This window comes from Mus caroli, unplaced genomic scaffold (assembly GCF_978045245.1).
Source record: "Mus caroli unplaced genomic scaffold, Mus_caroli_1 scaffold_10, whole genome shotgun sequence".
Taxonomy (NCBI): domain Eukaryota; kingdom Metazoa; phylum Chordata; class Mammalia; order Rodentia; family Muridae; genus Mus; species Mus caroli.
In genome coordinates, this window is record NW_028227265.1 from 43,438,023 (window position 1) to 43,455,094 (window position 17,072).

The window sequence follows — 17,072 nt, forward strand, 5'->3', positions numbered from 1 at the left end:
CAAGAGATACCTGCAATTGGACTCCTGCCATTGTACATCTTTCCACCGCCAATTCCAGGAGTTTCCCTGGGACCTCAGGCACAGCCTGGACATTTGATTCCCTCTAAGCCACTCCATAGAATGAATTTCTTATTTAGATTCTGGATTGGAGGTCCTTCAAGGAAGCTCATTGAAAATTGAAAACCCAGGATTGTCTCACAGGACAGTTTCATAATGCCAAACGATGCTTGGCTGATAGAATATGGATACTATTATTCATCATTTTGTATCATGTCTTGGTTTCTAATAAACCTGTTGAATCCAGGCATAGGACATGCATGCCTGTAATCCCAGGACTTGGGAGGTGCATGCAGAAGAGTTAAATGTTCAAAGCTAATCTCAGCTGTACAGCTTGAGGTCAGCCTGGACCATGTACTGTGATATACTATGTTTAAAAAAATTATAATTAAATTAAAGCCATTAAACATAAAATAAATCTTTTAAAAAACATCACTACAGGTACATGCAGTTTTAATTTAAAGCTCTAATCCAATTTAATTCAGCGTTAGTAGAGAAAATGAAATGAAATTAAGAGATTTGTTTAAAAAATTAAAACAAACAAAGAAAGCAGAGCGAGTCCTGGGGACTAAGCTAGTCAGCAGCATCCCTCCATAGACTCTGCCTCCGCTCCTGGCTTCAGGTTCCTGCCGGAGTTCCTGCCTTGGCTCCCCCTGAGGACGGACTGTGAGCTACAAGTGTGGAATGAAATAAAGCTTCTCTGCCCCAAGTTCCCTTTGATCAGTGATTTATCACAGCAACAGGTAACAAACTAGGATAATGTTTTAAACAAATATAGAAAAAATTTGAACCGACTGAAAGTTTAAATTTTACATTCAAAATTTGCTTGCAGAATGTACCAAAAATCTATGCCTAGGGAGAAAAATGGTAATTTCAAATGCTTATTAACAGAAGGAGAATGGCCTAGACATTTTTATTTGCATTTTTATTAGATATTTTCTTCATTTACATTTCAAATGCTATCCCGAAAGTCCCCTATACCCTCCCCCCGACCCTGCTCCCCAACCCAACCACTCCTACTTCCTGGCCCTGGCATTCCCCTGTACTGGGGTATATAATCTTCACAAGACCAAGGGCCTTTAATACCACTGATGGCTGACTAGGCCATCCTCTGCTACATATGCAACTAGAGATACAAGCTGGGAGGGGAGGGGGTACTGGTTAGTTCCTATTGTTGTTCCTCCTATAGAGTTGCAGATCCCTTTAGGTCCTTGGTTACTTTATCTAGCTCCTCCATTGGGGGTCCTGTGTTCCATCCAATAGATGACTGTGAGCATTCACTTCTGTATTTGCCAGGCACTGGCATAGCCTCAAAAGAGATAGCTATGTCAGGGTTCTGTCAGAAAAATCTTGCTGGTAAATGCAATAATGTCTGGGTTTGGTGGTAGTTTATTGGATGGATCCCTGGGTGAGGCAATCTCTGGATGGTCCTTCCTTCTGTCTCAGCTCTGAACTTTGTGTCTGTAACTCCTTCCATGGGTATTTTGTTCCTCATTCTAAGAAGGAGCGAAGTATCCACTCTTTGGTCTTCCTTCTTGAGTTTCATGTGTTTTGCAAATTGTATCTTGGGTATTCTAAGCTTCTGGGCTAATATCCACTTATCAGTGAGTCATATCACGTGTGTTCTTTTGTGGTTGGGTTACGTCACTCAGGATGATACCCTCCAGATCCATCCATTTGCCTAGGAATTTCATAAATTCATTCTTTTTAATAGCTGAGTAGTACTCCATTGTGTAAATGTACCACATGTTCTGTATCCATTCCTCTGTTGAAGGGCATCTGTGTTCTTTCCGATTTCTGGCTATTATAAATAAGGCTGCTATGAACATAGTGGAGCATGTGTCCTTATTACAAGTTGGAACATCTGGGTATATACCCAGGAGAGGTATTGCTGGATCTTCCGGTAGTACTATGTCCAATTTTCTGAGGAACCACAAGACTGATTTCCAGAGTGGTTTTACCAGCTTGCAATCCCACCTCTTTCTCCACATCCTCGCCAGCACCTGCTTTCACCTGAGTTTTTTATATTAGCCATTCTGACTGGTGTGAGGTGGGATCTCAAGCTTGTTTTGACTTGCAATTTCCTGATGATTGAGGATGTTGAACATTTTTTCAGGTGCTTCTCAGCCATTTGGTATTCCTCAGGTGAGAATTCTTTGTTTAGCTCTATAGCCCATTTTTTAATAGGGTTATCTGATTTTCTGGAGTCCAGCTTCTTGAGTTCTTTGTATTAAGGAAAAGTAATTGTTGCTTCCTGTTATTTTTGTTGTTAGAGTTGGGAGGGATTCTGTTCTTGCAGCTATCTTTTTTTAGGTTTGTTGAAGGATTACTTTCTTGCTTTTTCTAGGGAGTAATTTCCCTCCTTGTGTTGGAGGTCTCCCTTTAATATCCTTTGAAGGGCTGGATTCATGGAAAGATATTTTGTGAATTTGTTTTTTCCATGAAATTCTTTGGTTTTTCCATATATGGTAATTGAGAGTTTTGCTGGGTATAGTAGACTAGGCTGGCATTTGTGTTCTTTTAGGGTCTGTATAACCTCTGTCCAGGATCCTCTGGATTTCATAGTCTGTCATGAGAAGTCTGGTGTAATTCTGATAGGTCTGCCTTTATATGTTACTTGACCTTTTTCCCTTACTGCTTTTAATATTCTGTCTTTATTTAGTGCATTTGTTGTTCTGATTATTATGTGTCGGGGGGGGGGATTTCTTTTCTGGTCCAGTCTATTTGGAGTTCTGTAGGCTTCTTGTATGTTCATGGGCATCTCTTTCTTTAGGTTAGGGAAGTTTTCTTCTATAATTTTGTTAAAGATATTTACTGGCCCTTTAAGTTGGGAATCTTCACTCTCTTCTATACCTATTATCCTTAGGTTTGGTCTTCTCATTGTGTCCTGGATTTCCTGGATGTTTTGAGTTAGGATCTTTTTGCACTTTGCATTTTCTTTGATTGTTGTGTCCATATTTTCTATGGAATCCCCTGCTCCTGAGATTCTCTCTTCCATCTCTTGTATTCTGTTGCTGCTGATGCTCACATCTATGCTTCCTGATTTCTTTCCTAGGGTTTCTATCTCCAGAGTTGTCTCCTTTGGGTTTTCTTTATTGTTTCTACTTCCATTTTTAGATCTTGGATGGTTTGTTCAATTCCATCACCTGTTTGGTTGTGTTTTCCTGTAGTTCTTTAAGAGATTTTTGTGCTTCCTCTTTAAGAACTTCTACCTGTTTAGCCGTGTTCTCCTTTATTTCTTTAAGTGAGTTATTAATGCCCTTCTTAAAAATCCTCTACCAACATCATGAAATATGATTTTAAATCTGAATCTTGCATGATTTTAAATCTGAATCTTGCTTTTCGGGTGTGTTGGGGGTATCCAGGACTCACTGTGGTGAAATTCTTGTTTGTCTTTTGCCATCTGGCAATCTCTGGTGTTAGATGTTCTAGCTGTCTCTGGCTAGAGCTTGTTCCTCCTGTGATTCTGTTAGCCTCTGTCAACACTCCTGGGAGTCCAACTCTCTCCTGAGTCCCAGTGGTCAGAGCACTCTCTGCAGGCAAGCTCTCCTCTGGCAGGGAAGGTGCACTGAGGTCTGGAGCTCAGCTCTGCCTCCCGGCTGAAGATGAAGGCCCACAGGGATCCTGTCCAAGAAGCTCTGTTGCTTCTGTGGCCTGCACACTCTCCTGCATGGACTAATGTCTGAGAGACCCGTGATACAAGATGGTGATCTCGCCTGAGTCCCAGGGTCAGAACCCTCCCTGGAAGCCAACTCTCCTCAGGCAGTGAAGGTGCACAGAGGTCTGGATCTCAGCTCTGCCTCCTGGTTGAGGATGAAGGCTGAAGGGACCCTGTCCAAGAAGCTCTGTTGCTTCTGCAGCCCGTGTGCTCTCCTGCATGGACTGGTCTCTGGCATCGACGATTCTTTAGGATAAAGTTAATAGGTCTAAATAACTTTGAAAAGACTGAATGCATAAAAAGTATTTTTCTTATTATTGTGGAAGGAAATTAGCAATAACTTGTCTTAGGATTTCATTGATGTGAAGAGACACCTCATTGAAGACAATTCTTATAAATAACAGCATTTAATTGGGGCTGGCTTACAATTTCAGAGGTTCAGTACATTCTAATCATGGTGGGAAGGATGGCAGCATGCAGACAGACTTGGTGCTGGAGAAGCAGAAAGTTCTACATCTTCATCCAAAGGAAGCCAGGAGGAGACTGTCTTTCAGGCAGTTAGGAGGAGGGTCTCTTCCAAACAGGGTGGACTTTAAGCATAGAACCTCAAAGCCCACCCCCACAGTGACACACTTCCTTTAACAAAACCACATTTACTCCAAGAAGGCTACACCTCCTAATAGGGCCACTTCCTATGGGCCAAGCATATTCAAAACACCACATGTCTGAAGGAAATTTGATGAATTCAAACTTGTGTGAAATAAAGGACAAAATTAAGAGGGAAAACAGAAAATACTTAGAATTGAATGAATTCACAATATGCAAAACACAATGAAAGTCAACATTTATAGTTCTGAGAAAGGATTTTAGAGCTGGAGACATGGCTCACTCAGAAAAGTGTCTGTCACACAAGAAGGCAGACATGATGTCAGATCTCCAAAAACCAGGTACAGTACCATGTACCTGTAACTCTAAGATGAATAGTAGGGAAGCAGAGATAGGATTCATGCAGCCTGTCTAGTCTAGCTGACTAAATGGTCTGATCTTTAGGTTCAGAGAGATATAGTGTTTCAAAAACCAAAGATGTAAAAAGATCAAGGAAAGACACTGGACATGAACCTCTGGTCTCCATGTGCTTAACACATGTCCATCCACATATATCTGCATACATCTACACTAATAAGTACATACAACATGTAAAGAAAGCACACTATGTACCCACATATACAAAATTATTTAAATCTATAATTTAACGCTCCACTTCAAAATTAGAATGTAAAGAGAAGATTAAAACTGAAACAACCAGGAAGAAGATAACAAGTGCTAAAGTTAAAATGATTAATAATCAATTAAAGTGATGCCAGGCCGCGGGCGGTGACGTCATCCTCGGAGACGAGGGCGTGCGTGCCGTGACGCGAGGGCTCCGCAAGGCTGCGTGTGGTGGGCCGTGGGCCGCATCGCGCACTGAGGCTTGTGTGGCTCGGCCCGGGCTGTGGCCGGAGGGGAGATGCCGCAGCCTGTGCCCTGGAGTGCTGCCATCCTGGCCTGCAGGTGTCGCTGAAACTGAAAATGGCCTTTGAGCTATGCTAGGTCTATAATGGGAAGCATTGAAAGACCCCCGGAAGGAGACCCTCACTCAAGTCTCGGGACAGCCGCGAACCCAAGAAGACACTGAGACCGAACTCTGAATATAGGAAGGAAGATTTAATACAGCAGCAACAAGCAAGCACATGAACCAGAGCTCTGGGGTCGAAACTCATACACCAAGCAAGGTGCAGAGGAGAATCGACAACCGGCCCAAATTTTTTACAGGCTTTTATAGGAGAAAGGCAAGGGGGGAGCAGGGCAGGGAAAGTACAAATTTGTGTCACTAAGGGGTTCTGCCAAGGGTTATTCCAAGGGACTTTCCAAGGGGCTTTCCGTAACCAAGGGGTCATGTCCTATATCTTGGCAATGTACTTGATTTATTGGAACATTTTGAGGTTTGTTCAAACCCTTATCTCAAAAATGTTCCTGGCACAGTCCTCAGTTGGGAGGGGTTGGACTGGGTTTGTTCCAGGAGACCCTTATCTAAAAACTGTTCTTGGAACAGTTTTCATTTGGAAGGGGGTCGGACTCTGGGGTGAAGAGTTCAGGAATGTACTCTGGGGTGAGAAGTTCAGGAGTGTTCCGGGAACAATCTCCAGATGGGAGGGGTAAGAGGACTTTTGAGTTGAAGAGTTCAGGAAGAGTTCAGTAATTTTCCTCTTTCATTCCCCCCTTCTTCTAGTGAGTAGCTCTAATCTTAGAGAGAGTTTTCGGCCTCTTGGAGGACCCGATATTGTTGCCTTAGTACCATAACTTGTACTGCATTTATTCTTTCTCTAATAAAAGCTACTAACTTATTGAGAATGCAGGGGCCAAAAGTGAGCAAAAGCATAAGTGTAATTAAGGGTCCTGCTATGGTGGAGAGGAGAGTGGTGAGCCAAGGGGACTTATTAAACCAGCTTTCGAACCATCCTTGTTGGCTTTCTCTTTCTTTTTTACGTATATCTAGGCATTCTCTAAGTTTGGCCATAGAATCTTTGATTACTCCTGAATGGTCAACATAAAAACAACATTCTTCTTTTAGGGCAGCACAAAGTCCTCCTTTTTTAAGGAATAATAAGTCTAATCCCCTCCTATTTTGCAGCACTACTTTAGACAGGGAAGTTAAAGATTCTTCTAATTTAGTTATAGACTGTTCTATAGTTCTAAGATCAACATCCATAGCTGTACGTAATTCTTTATAGTATTGGGGGGTCTGAATTAAGGCAGCGGTCCCTGTACCTACTCCTGCTGCTACTCCCAATCCTAAAAGTACTGCCAGAGTTAAGGTAATGGGTTCTCTTTTCCAGCGGACCCGATGATCAAACTTGTCTAAAAAGGAGCTATCATCATGATACAGGAGTCTAGGAATAAGTTGAACCAAAATGCAGAAATCTTTGGAACTATTAAAAACAGACATAGATACACAAGGAGTGAGACCGGTATTGCAAGCCCATACTGTGTCTATGGGGGGCACTAGATACTGACCACTTTTGTTAGGCTGGATGTTCTGGGTCTGATTACAGAGGTGTCGTTTATCCTGAGGCGCCTGGCCTAAACAAAGCCCACTTCCTGAAACTGCTGCCAGAGTCAGCTTTCTGTTTTCCCCCCAAAGGCATTGAGAATGATCTGAAGTAGTATTATAAGTCCTGATCTGAGCAATTCCTTCATAATAAGGGGGCCTAGAGGCATAGCATAGCCAACATGATCGAGTCATATTAGGATTAGTCCTATTTAAAACTAAAAAAGCTCCTTGGACTAGACTGACCAGACGTCTCTCTGTGTCTAGGGGCGGTGGGGAAACTAAGGTAGGCTTTATGAGGGGAGTATTAATCCCCAGGTAGGGTCCCACTGTGTTGAGCTGTGGAGTTGGTGGAGCTGGTACGGCCGAGACTTTTGGGGGAGCCGGTACGACTGGGGGGCCCTGTTCTGTAAGGACTTTGTTGGGCCCTATAGGTGTTACTGTCAGTTCTTTTACTGTCAGTCTGATTGTAAAAATGAACCCAGGGTCTCTTGGTGTAATATATACTCGCCAACCCCACTTATTTCCTTTTAGCCAACTCAAACGATGTTGTTTCCCTTTTTCGGTGAATCTTATAAGTAGGGGGTTGCAGTATTTACCTTTGCATGGTCCTGGGGGGCTGTTTTTAAAAGCGCACCCATTCTCTGGATATTTATAGGGGTTTCTTTCCCCTTGGTTTGTCTTGTCATAGCCACTACCTCGTTTTACCGTGATTAGGTCCCAGTCAGAGGAAGGCTTCCAGTAGGCTTCCCCTGTCGTTTCACATGTCCATTTACCACAAAAGTAATCTGATGCCCCTCCACATTCTTGTTGAAGCCTTCCGCTCCGACCCTGACTGGGGCAAACATAAAATTGTGCAGCTCTAAGATTAGCTCGGTAGAACTGCCCCGAACATCCCATGGAGTTCCCTATCCCATTCGGAACACACCGCTGTTCAGGGGGTGGTTTAACAAGATCAGTATGATCGGGGAGGTCCCAATTGGGAGATCCTGCTGCCAACCTACAGATGTCAGGTGTGAGATCAGGCCACCAAGTCTAAGGGGGAAGGACTGCAGTAATTGCCCATACAATGTTTCCCTCCTCATTAAGCACTTCCCAAGACTGTTGAATTGGGGCATGAGGGTTGTGGTTCCCTAGGTTTAGGGTGGCACCCGCGACACAAGCGAAGTTTAAGAGGATTGTCAGTAGTTGCCACCGTCCAGTTGTCTTCATGGTTGCCTCTTCCCTGGCTAGGAGCCTTCTTGACGTGGGAGGCGTGGATCCAGGCGGCGACTCCGTCTACCTTTACTGCTGTGGGAGTTGTTAACAGCACCAGATATGGTCCTTTCCACCGAGGCTCAAGAGTGCCAGCGCGATGTCGTCTGACAAGGACCGAATCTCCAACCTGGAACCCGTGGGGCACTGCTGTAGTCCCCGGTGCATAAGCTTCTTTGATCCGGTCCCAGATCTGTGTTCTGACAACTTCTAAGGCCTTTAAATGGGTAAACAGAGCAGAGGGTGAGGAAGAGTCAACACAGGGATCCAATATCCCGCCAGACTCGGTCAAGGGGGGCGGTCCCCCATGTAGAATTTTATAAGGAGTAAGACCGAAATGTCCAGGTGTGTTTCGGACTCTGAGAAGCGCAAAGGGAAGGAGGGTCACCCAGTCTTTACCGCCGGTCTCAATAGCTAATTTAGTTAGGGTCTCTTTTAGAGTCCTATTCATTTTTTCTACCTGTCCTGAGCTTTGGGGTCTATAAGCACAATGTAACTTTCAATCAGTCCCCAATTGTGAGGCCAATCCCTGACTTACCTGGGCAACAAATGCGGGCCCGTTGTCTGAGCCAATTACCTTGGGGATCCCAAACCTGGGTAGGATTTCTTCAAGGATCTTCTTGGTCACCACCTGAGCAGTTTCAGACCTAGTGGGAAAAGCCTCTACCCATCCAGAGAAAGTGTCTATAAACACCAGCAGGTACTTGTTGCCATACATTCCTGGTTTAATTTCAGTGAAGTCCACTTCCCAGTAAACTCCGGGGCGATCTCCTCGTTGTCTCTTTCCTTGTTCTTTGTAAGGTCGGGCAGCATTGGTGAGAGCACAAGCCTGACAGGAGTCAATCACCTGTTGTACTACCGAGTTAAGTTTCAAAATATAATAATCTGAACCCTTGATCAGCTGTAGGAGTTTATCAGATCCCAGATGAGTCAGTTGATGTAATTTTTGGACATAGTCTCTTCCTTCTTTTGTAGGTAAAATAATACGCCCATCTACAGTCCGTGCTAGCCCTCTAAAATTGAATTCCTGCGCTTGTTTGCGACAAACCATAGAATCCAATAGTTTAAAATCTTCTTCAGAGTAAGTATAATTAGGACTGGTTGCTGGTGAGGGCTCTGGCAGGGGCCTGCCTTTTTCTACCATTATTGTTACTCCTTGAGCTGCCTGCCTTGCTGCTACATCAGCCATCTGGTTTCCTCGGGCCACAGGATCCTGTCCTTTTTGGTGGCCTGGACAATGGATAATAGCCACTTTCTTTGGCATATGTATAGCCTCTAGGAGGGCCAAAATTTCTTCTTTGTTTTTAATGTCTCTACCTGCTGAGGTAAGTAGCCCCCTCTGTCGGTAGATGGCTCCATGGATATGGGCTATAGCGAAAGCATAGCGGCTGTCAGTGTAAATGTTGATCGCCTTACCTTCAGCCAACTGCAGGGCTTGGGTTAGTGCCAGGAGTTCAGCCTTCTGAGCCGAAGTTCCTTCTGGAAGACCACTCGCCCAAATTACCTGTTTTCCATCCACCACCGCCGCTCCTGCTCTTCTTTTTCCCTCTACCACAAAGCTGCTGCCATCTGTGTACCAGGCAGGCACACCTGGCCAAGGCTGATCAGTCAGATCCCTCTTCGTTCCAGTTTCTTCAGCCAGGACATCAGCACATTGATGTACAGGAGTGGAGTCATCCGTCAAGGGGAGGAGGGTGGCAGGATTGAGGATGGCAGGTGGAGCAAAAGTTACTCGATCATTCAGCAACAAACTCTGGTAGTGGGTCATCCGGGCATTAGTCATCTACCAGTCAGGGGGCTGTCGTACAATACTTTCCAGAGCATGGGGAGCGATTATAGTCACATGCTGACCCAGGGTAAGCTTGTCAGCGTCTTTAACAAGCAGGGTTACTGCAGCAATGGCTTTCAGGCAGGAGGGCCAACCGCTGGCGACTGGGTCAAGCTTTTTAGATAGGTAGGCCACTGGCCGCTTCCAGGGCCCCAGAGTCTGAGTCAAAACCCCGCGGGCTACTCCAGCCCGCTCATCAACATATAAGGTAAAAGGCTTAGTCAGATCTGGCAAGGCCAGAGCGGGGGCTGCAAGCAGGGCTGCCTTTATGCTGTCAAAGGCTTTTTGGTGTTCCTCAGTCCAGGTGAATGGGACTTTTTCTTTAGTAAGTGGATATAGAGGGGCCGCCAGTGTCGCGAACCCTGGTATCCAGAGTCTGCAAAAGCCCGCCGTCCCCAGAAACTCACGTACTTGGCACGGGGTGGTGGGGGTTGGGATCAGCATCACAGTCTTTTTTCTGGCCTCGGTGAGCCACCGCTTTCCGTCTCGGAGGGTGTATCCTAGGTAGGTCACCTCGGTACAACATAACTGAGCTTTCTTGGCCGATACCCGGTACCCCAACTCACCCAGTTCATTCAGGAGCTTCTTGGTTCTTTCAAGGCACAGTTCCTGGGTTGAGGCTGCCACCAGTAAGTCATCTACATACTGTAAGAGAGAAATCTGAGGGTTCTGCACTCTAAAAGGCGCAAGGTCACGGTGGAGGGCTTTATCAAAAAGAGTAGGAGAGTTCTTGAATCCTTGGGGCAACCTTGTCCAGGTTAGCTGGCCCGTGTGTCCTCCTTCTGGGTCCCTCCACTCAAAAGCAAACAGTGGCTGGCTATTAGGGTGCAATCGAAGGCAGAAAAAAGCATCTTTTAAGTCTAGAACAGTGTACCAAGTCCGCTCTGGCGGGAGGGAACTTAGTAGGTTGTAAGGATTTGGAACAGTAGGGTGAATGTCCTGCACCCTCTTGTTAACTTCTCTTAAATCTTGCACTGGTCGATAATCATTAGTCTCAGGCTTCCGTACTGGCAGGAGAGGAGTGTTCCAAGGGGATTGGCAAGGCACTAGAATTCCTTGCTCTATCAGTCTCTGAATATGTGGCCGGATGCCTTCTTTAGCTTCCTTACTCATAGGGTACTGTCTGACCGAGACTGGGGAGGCATCAGCTTTTAACTCTACCACGACCGGTGGTACTTGTTTAGCTAGTCCCATCCCTGCCTGTTCAGCCCAGACTCCAGAAAAAGCGGATAGCCATTCAGGGTCTGGCAATTGTTTGGGACCCTGCTCATGGAGGCGATACTCTTCTTCTAAATTTAAAACCAAACACGCTATAGGGGTCTCTCCCCAGGTAACTTCTGGTTCCTTTGAGGTGAACTGGACTTGAGCTTTAAGTTTGGTCAACAAGTCTTGTCCCAGAAGGGGCGCAGGGCACTCAGGAATCACAAGAAAAGAGTGAGTTACTTGATTTTTTCCTATTTCCAAAACTCTCTTAGTAGTCCAGGGGTAAAATTTACTGCCAGTAGCTCCTATTACCATAGTCTTCTTACTTCTTAATTGTCCTAATGGTTTAGTCAAGACTGAATGTTCTGCTCCTGTGTCTATTAAAAAATTAACAGGAGTCCCCTCCACAGAAAGTGTTACCCTAGGCTCAGGGAGGGGGTCCAAGCCCCGACTTCCCTAGTCTTCCTTCATAGCCAACACCTTGGGTTCTCTTGGCTTCCTTTTGGGGCAATTTCTGGCCCAATGTCCTTTCTCTTTACAGTATGCACACTGGTCTCTTTCAAGTGGAGGTTTCTGTTCTCCTGGAGGTCTTCTAGCCCTGTTGCCCAAGTACCCTGACTGTTTTTTTTTCTGCCTTTTTTGCACCTACTACTATGGCCAAAATCTTAGTTAAGTTTCTCTCTTGGCGGCGATCACGCCGATTTTCTCTCGCTTCGAGCTCTCTCTTTTCTCTCTCTTGTTTTTCTTCCTCTGTCTCCCTCTTGTGATACACTCTCTCAGCTTCTCTCACTAAATCCTGTAAGGTATAATCTTGGAGCCCCTCTAGTCTCTGTAACCTTTTCTTGATATCAGAGGCAGACTGACCAATGAAAGCCATAGCCACGGCTGCTTTTTGACCCTCTGAAGAGGGATCAAACGGTGTATATCTCCTGTAAGCCTCCATTAGTCGTTCTAAGAAAACAGAGGGCGGCTCCACTGGACCCTGAAGGACCTCTCTTACCTTGGCCAAATTAGTAGGTCGCCGTGCGGCCCCTTTGAGCCCCGCCACTAGAGTCCGGCGGTAGACCGTGAGACGCTCCCTACCTTCCGCAGTGTTGTAGTCCCAATTAGGACGAGTCAAGGGGAAGGTTTCATTTATAAGATTGGGGAGATTAGTGGGGGTCCCATCTTGTCCCAGGACATTTTTCCTGGCTTCCAGCAGGATCCTTTCTCTCTCCTCCGTGGTGAAGAGGACCTGCAAAAGCTGCTGACAATCATCTCAAGTGGGTTGATGAGAGAACATAAGTGATTCAAGGAGCCCAATAAGCCCAGAGGGGTTTTCTGAGAAAGGAGAGTGGTTAGTTTTCCAATTATATAGATCAGAAGAGGAAAAAGGCCAGTACTGCAAAGGAATGAGATCATTAGGTCCTGGCGCTGGCCCTCCCACATGTGCTCTAAGTGGCAAGGCGACTGTTGAATCCGGCCCCCCTTCCTCCCCAGGGCTTCGGCCTCGGCGGCTCCTAGTCCCCCCCCCCGCTGGTCCCTGAGCCCCTCTCGCTATTGGTCCCTGTGGCGGGGCAGCCGCTGGCGGCTGCTGGGGCAGGGGGTAAGGAGGAGGTTGGGAGTCCATCCAGAGGAGGTCGTCAACCTCTGGATAAATCTTGGGGGGTGCTGAAGGACTGGATTTTTCGGCTGCATCGGACTGGACAACCGCGACCGTCAGTTTCGAAGAATTTGGAATCCAAGGCTTGACCCACGGAGGTGGGAACTGAACAAGATTTTGCCAAGTCACAATGTAGGGGATCTGATCAGGGTGACCTCCTTCTTCCTGGAAAACAATTTGCCTGACGGCGGTGACTAGAGACAAGTCAAAAGCACCCTCCGGTGGCCAGCCCACTCTAAATGTCGGCCACTCGGAGGTGCAGAAGGTCCGCCAAGGACCTTTTCTAACCTCCACCGACTGGTTGTGAGCCCTGACTCTCACCTCTCCCCAATGCTCTAGAGTTAGAGACAAGGGAGAGGAGGCAGATTGAGATTGTCCCATTTTTAGAATAATAGCAGACACAACAAGAGCAGACACGAGACTGAGACAAAAAAGAAACCAAAAACGGCGGCGACTTCGCGTCGACCACAGGCAACTTACAGAGTCAGATGGCCTCTCCAAGGCCGGCCGATTTAGACCTTCCACCAAAGTGATGGTCTCTTGGCCTTCAGAGGGGTCCACCAGGCGTCCCCGGTCCTCCCCTGTTCCTCCTGGGGCGTCTCCCAGGGCGAGCAGACGGTGGACACCGGACACGTCTATCCCTATTTACCCCGCGCTCTCTCCCGGAGCACGGTCTCAGGTACTCGTACTGAGCACAGAGCGTCACGCAAAACCGAAACTGCGATCGCACCAGATACAGATTCAGACGGCCTCTCCAAGGCCCACAGACAGATCGAGACCTTCCTGGCCTCCAGAAACTGAACACAGACACTAGACCAAAACAGGACAGAAAATCTTACCTTCAAGTGGGTCTAGGACTTCTGGGTGGTCGCACAAATCCCGGACGAGCCCCCAAATGAAAGACCCCCGGAGGGAACCCTCACTCAAGTCTCGGGACAGCCGCGAACCCAAGAAGACACTGAGACCGAACTCTGAATATAGGAAGGAAGATTTAATACAGCAGCAACAAGCAAGCACATGAACCAGAGCTCTGGGGTCGAAACTCATACACCAAGCAAGGTGCAGAGGAGAATCGACAACCGGCCCAAATTTTTTACAGGCTTTTATAGGAGAAAGGCAAGGGGGGAGCAGGGCAGGGAAAGTACAAATTTGTGTCACTAAGGGGTTCTGCCAAGGGTTATTCCAAGGGACTTTCCAAGTGGCTTTACGTAACCAAGGGGTCGTGTCCTATATTTTGGCAATGTACTTGATTTATTGGAACATTTTGAGGTTTGTTCAAACCCTTATCTCAAAAATGTTCCTGGCACAGTCCTCAGTTGGGAGGGGTTGGACTGGGTTTGTTCCAGGAGACCCTTATCTAAAAAATGTTCTTGGAACAGTTTTCATTTGGGAGGGGGTCGGACTCTGGGGTGAAGAGTTCAGGAATGTACTCTGGGGTGAGAAGTTCAGGAGTGTTCCGGGAACAATCTCCAGATGGGAGGGGTAAGAGGACTTTTGAGTTGAAGAGTTCAGGAAGAGTTCAGTAATTTTCCTCTTTCAGCATCACAGTTCGATATTTCTGTTATGAGTACCTTTTTACATCTGCTACCCGGACAGTTCTGCTTTACATTTATTTTAACTTCAGTGAAGTGACTCAGCCTCTTAGGAATGTGCCCATCAAGGGGTCTGGACCCCACGGGCCATTTCCCAAAAAATTCTACCCATGTTTCACTCGAGGCCCAGGTCAAGTATTAGATCCACAGTTCAAAGCAAACAGAATCGACCATTTGATGAATAATCACATTGAAGATCCAGATAAAGGTCTCTCAAATTTTTCCTCTGAACTAGGTATGATGTTCAATGAATGTGATCAGGAATTGAGAGACCGGGGCTACCAGAAGCACGCCTTTAATATGCTTATTAGTAACCGCTTGGGATACCACAGAGATGATCCGAGGACGAATGATCGGAGCAGCCCACGCTACAGGAGAAGTCCTGGTGTTCCTGGACAGCCACTGTGAAGTGAATGTGATGTGGTTACAGCCCCTGCTGGCCATTATCCTTGAGGAACCACACACAGTGGTATGCCCTGTAATTGACATCATCAGTGTGGACACACTTGCTTACAGCTCATCCCCAGTAGTTCGGGGAGGTTTCAACTGGGGGCTGCACTTCAAGTGGGATCTAGTTCCTGTATCTGAGCTGGGAGGTCCTGACGGCGCCACGGCCCCAATAAGGTCACCTACAATGGCTGGAGGCTTGTTTGCCATGAACAGACAGTATTTCAATGATCTTGGACAGTATGACAGTGGCATGGATATCTGGGGAGGAGAAAATCTGGAAATCTCATTTCGGATCTGGATGTGTGGCAGCAAGCTCTTCATCCTCCCTTGCTCAAGAGTAGGATATATTTTCCAAAAAAGGCGACCATATGGATCTCCGGAAGGCCAGGACACCATGACACTCAACTCCCTGAGACTGGCACATGTCTGGATAGATGAGTACAAGGAGCAGTATTTTTCCTTAAGACCTGATTTGAAGAACAAAAGCTTTGGGAATATCAGTGAGTGTGTTGACTTGAGGAAGAAACTGGGCTGTCAATCATTCAAGTGGTATTTGGATAATATTTACCCTGAGATGTAGATACCTGGCCCGAATGCCAAACCTCAGCAATCCGTTTTCATCAACAGAGGACCCAAGCGCCCCAGAGTTCTGCTGTGTGGAAGGCTCTACCACTTGCAGACCAACAAATGCCTGGTGGCCCAGGGCCACTCCAGCCAGAAAGGAGGCCTAGTGCTGCTTAAGGCCTGTGACTACGGAGACCCAACTCAGGTTTGGATTTATAATGAAGACCATGAATTGATTTTAAACAACCTCCTTTGCCTTGACATGTCAGAAACTCGCTCATCGGATCCACCCCGACTCAGGAAGTGCCATGGTCAGGAGGATCCCAGCAGTGGACCTTTGGGAAGAACAACCCGCTGTACCAAGTGTCCGTTGGGCAGTGCCTGAGAGTTATGGACCTGATGGATCAGAAGGGCTACGTTGGCATGGCGATCTGCGATGGCTCCTCCTCTCAACAGTGGCGCCTAGAAGGTTAAAGGTGGGCCCTGACTGGAGACAACATAATTCACCTGGTTTTGTCACGCCTGCCATAAATCAAGGTGCTTTAAGAAGGATGTTGCTGACTGCAACAGACAAGAACCTTGGTGGAGGGTGACCATCTCAGAAGCATCACTGGAATTTGGGATATTTCTGAGCTGCTGTTAAGGGATTCTTGTTTATCCAGGGAAAACAGAAAATAATTCTAAAGAGCTGGGTCTACAGAGTATAAACCCAGGAAGTAGGCATTTGTATTCATATTTATATTTTTCGTATTCTCCCTTGGAGATGGAATTGTTTCTGTCTAATCAGGAACTTGTCACAATTTCCTTTCATAGAGGACTTCATAAGAGATTTTTTTTCTACTTCTATCATGCTTAATGTTCCAAATAGATTTTAAAAACTGGTTGAGTGCATATTACTTTTAGCTTCAGAAGATATCATGTATATTTAAGAGGCATTTAACTATTATAAATTATTTTGATGACTTAATAGTCTGTCTACATTAAATAAAGGATCTTTTTGATCATTTAAAAAATAATCAATTAAAGTAAAAGTTAATTTTTTGAAAAGATAAACAAAATTGAAAACTTTCAGTTAGCTTGATCAAGAAAAAGAAAGAATTCTAACTAATAAAAAAGGAAGTTAAAAAGATAATTGAAAGGAAAAAAGAAAGATTTGTAAAAGAAGCTATAAACAGTACACACAACACATTATTACATAATGTGTGAACAAATTTCCATAAAGATCTAAACTACCAAAGAAGAGAGGAAAACTTTGAATAGACCTATAAGAAAACGTTTAAGTTATAAATCAAAATCATGGGGGGGGGGAGAGGAAGAGGGAAAGGGAGAGGGACAGGGACAGGGACAGGGAGAGAGAAAATCAAATAGTGTTAAGGAGGATGAGAAAGAGACAATCAAATAGAGTTGTTATTGTCTACTAAACACATAAATGCTCAGTCATGAATGAGACCTCTCTACTACCCCTCCAAACACCATGAATTTTAATGAAAGAAGGGACAGAATATAAGCTATAAGAGTTCTTTGGTAGAATTTTGGGGGTCACTTATGTATACTATCATATCATCTGTGAACAATGATGCTTTGACTTCTTCCTTTCCAATTTGAATTCCCTTGATCTCCTTTAGTTGTCTTATTACTCTAGCTAGAACTTCAAATACTTGAATAGATATGGAAAGAGTGAGCAGCCTTGTCTTGTCCCTCATTTTAGCAGAATTGCTTTACGTTTCTCTCCACTT

At 45.6% G+C, this 17,072-nt stretch overlaps 1 pseudogene; it reads left to right on the forward strand.

Annotated features, from left to right (window-relative positions):
* The first annotated feature begins 5,650 nt into the window (after positions 1-5,650).
* Positions 5,651-16,124, forward strand: LOC110300681 (polypeptide N-acetylgalactosaminyltransferase 11 pseudogene; annotated as a pseudogene).
* The last annotated feature ends 948 nt before the right edge of the window (positions 16,125-17,072 follow it).